The 6,000-nt window shown below is 57.5% G+C and overlaps 1 long non-coding RNA gene across 1 annotated transcript in view; it reads left to right on the forward strand.

The window, feature by feature from the left end:
• LOC134945726 (uncharacterized) overlaps positions 1-6,000 on the forward strand; it is an 889,695-nt gene that overhangs the window by 103,076 nt on the left and 780,619 nt on the right. The gene's annotated exons all lie outside the window — the stretch shown is intronic.

Here is a 6,000-nt window from a genome sequence, read left to right on the forward strand (position 1 = left end):
GGTGTGAGTGTAGGTAGGTAGAGTGGTGTGAGGAGGTGACGGTGTGAGTGTAGATAGATGGGTGTGAGGGGCTGACTGTGTGAGTGTAGGTAGAGGGGTGTAAGGGGCTGACGGTGTGAGTGTAGATAGGAGGGTGTGAGGGGGTGACTGTGAGTGTAGGTAGGTAGAGGGGTGTGAGGGGGTGACGGTGTGAGTGTAGGTAGGTAGAGGGGTGTGAGTGTAGATAGATGGGTGTGATGGGCTGACGGTGTGAGTGTAGGTAGAGGGGTGTGAGGGGGTGACGGTGTGAGTGTAGATAGGAGGGTGTGAGGGGGTGACTGTGAGTGTAGGTAGGTAGAGGGGTGTGAGTGTAGGTAGGTAGAGGGGTGTGAGGGGGTGACGGTGTGAGGGGCTGACGGTGTGAGTGTAGGTAGGTAGGGGGGTGTGAGGGGCTGACGGTGTGAGTGTAGGTAGGTAGAGGGGTGTGGAGGTGACGGTGTGAGTGTAGATAGATGGGTGTGAGGTGGTGACTGTGAGTGTAGGTAGATGGGTGTGGGGATGACTGTGTGAGGGTGGGTAGGTAGATGGGGGTGACGGTGTGAGTGTAGGTAGGTAGATGGGTGTGAGTGTAGGTAGATGGGGGTGACGGTGTGAGTGTAGGTAGGTAGAGGGGTGTGAGTGTAGGTAGGTAGAGTGGTGTGAGGAGGTGACGGTGTGAGTGTAGATGGGTGTGAGGGGCTGACTGTGTGAGTGTAGGTAGAGGGGTGTGAGGGGCTGACGGTGTGAGTGTAGATAGGAGGGTGTGAGGGGGTGACTGTGAGTGTAGGTAGAGGGGTGTGAGTGTAGGTAGGTAGAGGGGTGTGAGGGGGTGACGGTGTGAGTGTAGGTAGATGGGTGTGGGGATGACTGTGTGAGGGTGGGTAGGTAGATGGGGGTGACGGTGTGAGTGTAGGTAGGTAGATGGGGCTGACGGTGTGAGTGTAGGTAGGTAGAGGGGTGTGAGGAGGTGACGGTGTGAGTGTAGGTAGATGGGTGTGAGGGGCTTACGGTGTGAGTGTAGGTAGATGGATGTGAGGGGGTGACAGTGTGAGTGTAGGTAGGTAGAGGGGTGTGAGTGTAGGTAGATGGGTGTGAGGGGCTGACGATGTGTAGGTAGGTAGAGGGGTGTGAGGGGCTGACGGAGTGAGTGTAGGTAGGTAGAGGGGTGTGAGGGGGTGACAGTGTGAGGGTAGGTGGGTGTGAGGGGGTGATGGTGGGAGTGTAGGTAGATGGGTGTGAGGGGGTGACTGTGTGAGTGTAGGTAGATGGGTGTGAGGATGACAGTGTGAGTGTAGGTAGGTAGATGGGTGTGAGGGTGACGGTTTGTGTAGGTAGGTAGATGGGTGTGAGGGGGTGACAGTGTGAATGTAGGTAGGTAGATGAGTGTGATGGTGTGAGTGTAGGTAGGTGGGTGGGGGTGACGGTGTGAGTTTAGGTAGATGGGCATGAGAGGATGATGGTGTGAGGTGGTGACTATGTGAATGTAGGTAGGTAGATGGGTGTGATGGTGTGAGTGTAGGTAGGTAGATGGGTGTGAGGGGCTGACGTGTGAGTGTAGGTAGGTAGATGGGGTGATGGTGTGAGGGTAATGAGTGCAAGGGTGTGAGTTTAGGTAGGTAGATTAGTGTGGAGGTGGCTGTGAGCATAGGTAGGTAGATGAGTGTGAGGGTGATTGGCTGGTGAATGTATGAGTGGGGAGGTAGGAGGCATTTGTACCTCCCCCGCAGCCGCTGAGCCATGGTGAGGACAGTGAATGTCAGTAGTATTCTGTGTCTGTATAAAGTCCTGTTCTATGTGGCACAGGTCCCCAGTCTATACTGTAAGTGCACACAAGTGATGCCAGCATACTCCCCACTATACTGTCATTCCCTCGCCCCTGTATTATCAGTGATTATTATCCTGGGGGAATTCCCCATGTGGTCACACAAATCCAGTTATCCCATATGTAACAGTTGTGTGCTGCGTGTATACAGGCCGTGCACAACACTAACCGGAATTGTGTGTCACTTATTATTATACTTTATATGGCGCCACAAGGGATCCGCAGCGCCCAATAAACTACATAAACAATGAGCATGACCAGAAAACACTGACGTACAGTACAATGCAGGACAAGTATGTGGTATATAAACATTACTTATTACATGCCGAGACCTCATCTGTGTCCAGAGAACATTGCCCGGTCATTTATATATTACCCCCCGCACTCCCTGTCATTATTATATGAGGTTTTCCCACACCGTGTGATGTCATACACTGCCCCCATCACATACACACACTCCCAATCACTGTCTGTGGTGTCCCCTCTCACCCACCCCCACCAAATCTCCCCATGTTACTGTCTGGTCCCCCACACAACCTCCCCATGTTACTGTCTGTGGTCTCCCCCCACTCTCCTCATGTTACTGTCTGTGGTCTCCCCATGTTACTGTCTGTGGTCTCCCCATGTTACTGTCTGTGGTCTCCCCCCACTCTCCCCATGTTACTGTCTGTGGTCTCCCCCCACTCTCCCCATGTTACTGTCTGTGGTCTCCCCCCACTCTCCCCATGTTACTGTCTGCGGTCTCCCCCCACTCTCCTCATGTTACTGTCTGCGGTCTCCCCCCACTCTCCTCATGTTACTGTCTGTGGTCTCCCCATGTTACTGTCTGTGGTCTCCCCCCACTCTCCCCATGTTACTGTCTGTGGTCTCCCCCCCCCCCCCCCCCACTCTCCCCATGTTACTGTCTGTGGTCTCCCCCACCACTTTCCCCATGTTACTGTCTGTGGTCTCCCCCCCCCCCCCCACCACCACTTTCCCCATGTTACTGTCTGTGGTCCCCCCCCCCACTCTCCCACTCTCCCCATGTTACGGTCTGTGGTCTCCCCCCACTCTCCTCATGTTACTGTCTGTGATCCCCCCCCCCCCCACTCTCCCATGTTACGGTCTGTGGTCTCCCCCCACTCTCCCCATGTTACGGTCTGTGGTCTCCCCCCACTCTCCCCATGTTACTGTCTGTGGTCTCCCACCACTCTCCCCATGTTACTGTCTGTGGTCTCCCCCCACTCTCCCCATGTTACTGTCTGTGGTCTCCCCCCCACTCTCCCCATGTTACTGTCTGTGGTCTCCCCCCACTCTCCCCATGTTACTGTCTGTGGTCTCCCCCCACTCTCCCCATGTTACTGTCTGTGGTCTCCCCCCACTCTCCCCATGTTACTGTCTGTGGTCTCCCCCCACTCTCCCCATGTTACTGTCTGTGGTCTCCCCCCACTCTCCCCATGTTACTGTCTGTGGTCTCCCCCCACTCTCCCCATGTTACTGTCTGTGGTCTCCCCCCACTCTCCCCATGTTACTGTCTGTGGTCCCCCCCCCCCACTCTCCCCATGTTACTGTCTGTGGTCTCCCCCCCCACTCTCCCCATGTTACTGTCTGTGGTCTCCCCCCCCCCCCCCCCACTCTCCCCATGTTACTGTCTGTGGTCTCCCCCCCCCCCCACTCTCCCCATGTTACTGTCTGTGGTCTCCCCCCCCACTCTCCCCATGTTACTGTCTGTGGTCTCCCCCCCCCCCCCCCACTCTCCCCATGTTACTGTCTGTGGTCTCCCCCCCACTCTCCCCATGTTACTGTCTGTGGTCTCCCCCCCCACTCTCCCCATGTTACTGTCTGTGGTCTCCCCCCACTCTCCCCATGTTACTGTCTGTGGTCTCCCCCCACTCTCCCCATGTTACTGTCTGTGGCCTCCCCCCCCACTCTCCCCATGTTACTGTCTGTGGTCTCCCCCCCCCCTCTCCCCATGTTACTGTCTGTGGTCTCCCCCCCCCCACTCTCCCCATGTTACTGTCTGTGGTCTCCCCCCCACTCTCCCCATGTTACTGTCTGTGGTCTCCCCATGTTACTGTCTGTGGTCTCCCCCCCCCCCCCCCCACTCTCCCCATGTTACTGTCTGTGGTCTCCCCCCCACTCTCCCCATGTTACTGTCTGTGGTCTCCCCCCACTCTCCCCATGTTACTGTCTGTGGTCTCCCCCCACTCTCCCCATGTTACTGTCTGTGGTCTCCCACCACTCTCCCCATGTTACTGTCTGCGGTCTCCCCCCACTCTCCTCATGTTACTGTCTGTGGTCTCCCCCCACTCTCCCCATGTTACTGTCTGTGGTCTCCCCCCACTCTCCCCATGTTACTGTCTGTGGTCTCCCCCCACTCTCCCCATGTTACTGTCTGTGGTCTCCCCCCACTCTCCCCATGTTACTGTCTGTGGTCTCCCCCCACTCTCCCCATGTTACTGTCTGTGGTCTCCCCCCACTCTCCCCATGTTACTGTCTGTGGTCTCCCCCCACTCTCCCCATGTTACTGTCTGTGGTCTCCCCCCACTCTCCCCATGTTACTGTCTGTGGTCTCCCCCCACTCTCCCCATGTTACTGTCTGTGGTCTCCCCCCACTCTCCCCATGTTACTGTCTGTGGTCTCCCCCCACTCTCCCCATGTTACTGTCTGTGGTCTCCCCCCACTCTCCCCATGTTACTGTCTGTGGTCTCCCCCCCCCACTCTCCCCATGTTACTGTCTGTGGTCTCCCCCCCCCCCCCACTCTCCCCATGTTACTGTCTGTGGTCTCCCCATGTTACTGTCTGTGGTCTCCCCCCCCCCCCCCACTCTCCCCATGTTACTGTCTGTGGTCTCCCCCCCACTCTCCCCATGTTACTGTCTGTGGTCTCCCCCCACTCTCCCCATGTTACTGTCTGTGGTCTCCCCCCCCACTCTCCCCATGTTACTGTCTGTGGTCTCCCCCCCCACTCTCCCCATGTTACTGTCTGTGGTCTCCCCCCCCACTCTCCCCATGTTACTGTCTGTGGTCTCCCCCCACTCTCCCCATGTTGCTGTATGTGGTCTCCCCCCACTCTCCCCATGTTACTGTCTGTGGTCTCCCCCCACTCTCCCCATGTTACTGTCTGTGGTCTCCCCCCACTCTCCCCATGTTACTGTCTGTGGTCTCCCCCCCCCCCACTCTCCCCATGTTACTGTCTGTGGTCTCCCCATGTTACTGTCTGTGGTCTCCCCCCCACTCTCCCCATGTTGCTGTATGTGATCCCCCCCCCCACTCTCCCCATGTTACTGTCTGTGGTCTCCCCCCACTCTCCCCATGTTACTGTCTGTGGTCTCCCCCCACTCTCCCCATGTTACTGTCTGTGGTCTCCCCCCCCACTCTCCCCATGTTACTGTCTGTGGTCTCCCCATGTTACTGTCTGTGGTCTCCCCCCACTCTCCCCATGTTACTGTCTGTGGTCTCCCCCCCACTCTCCCCATGTTGCTGTATGTGATCCCCCCCCCCCCACTCTCCCCATGTTACTGTCTGTGGTCTCCCCCCCCACTCTCCCCATGTTGCTGTATGTGATCCCCCCCCACTCTCCCCATGGTGCTGTATGTGATCCCCCCCCCCCACTCTCCCCATGTTACTGTCTGTGGTTCCCCCCCATGTTACGGTCTGTCCCCCCTCTCTCCCCATGTTACTGTCTGTGGTCTCCCTCCCACTCTCCCCATGTTACTGTCAGTGGTCTTTCTCTGCGTCACTGTCTTTGGTCTCCCCCCACGCCACTGTCTGTGGTGTCTCCCTGTGTCACTGTGGTCTCTCCCCATGCCACTGTCTGTGGTCCCCCCCCCCCTCCCCCCCACTCTCCCCATCCCACTGTCTGTGGTCTCCTCACACTCTCCCCACGACACTGCCTGTGGTGTCTCCCTGTGTCACGGTCTGTGGTGTCTCCCTGTGGTCTCTCTCCCCCCCCCCCCCCACTCTCCCCATGCCACTGTCTGTCTCCTCCGTGTGACTGGTGTCGGTGTCTGTACCCGGGGCGTGTGGCGCTGTCTCTCCCGCCTCTCTGTCTGACACTTCCTCCCTCCCTCCTGTCTGTGTATTCTCTGTCTGGCACTATGTATCACAGACATGTTAATATTCAGCCCCCATATTTCCTTGTCAGACTCCCAGCTCTTCTCTCCAGGCCCCCTCCCTCCT

The sequence above is a fragment of the Pseudophryne corroboree genome, chromosome 7, assembly GCF_028390025.1.
Source record: "Pseudophryne corroboree isolate aPseCor3 chromosome 7, aPseCor3.hap2, whole genome shotgun sequence".
Taxonomy (NCBI): Eukaryota; Metazoa; Chordata; class Amphibia; order Anura; family Myobatrachidae; genus Pseudophryne; species Pseudophryne corroboree.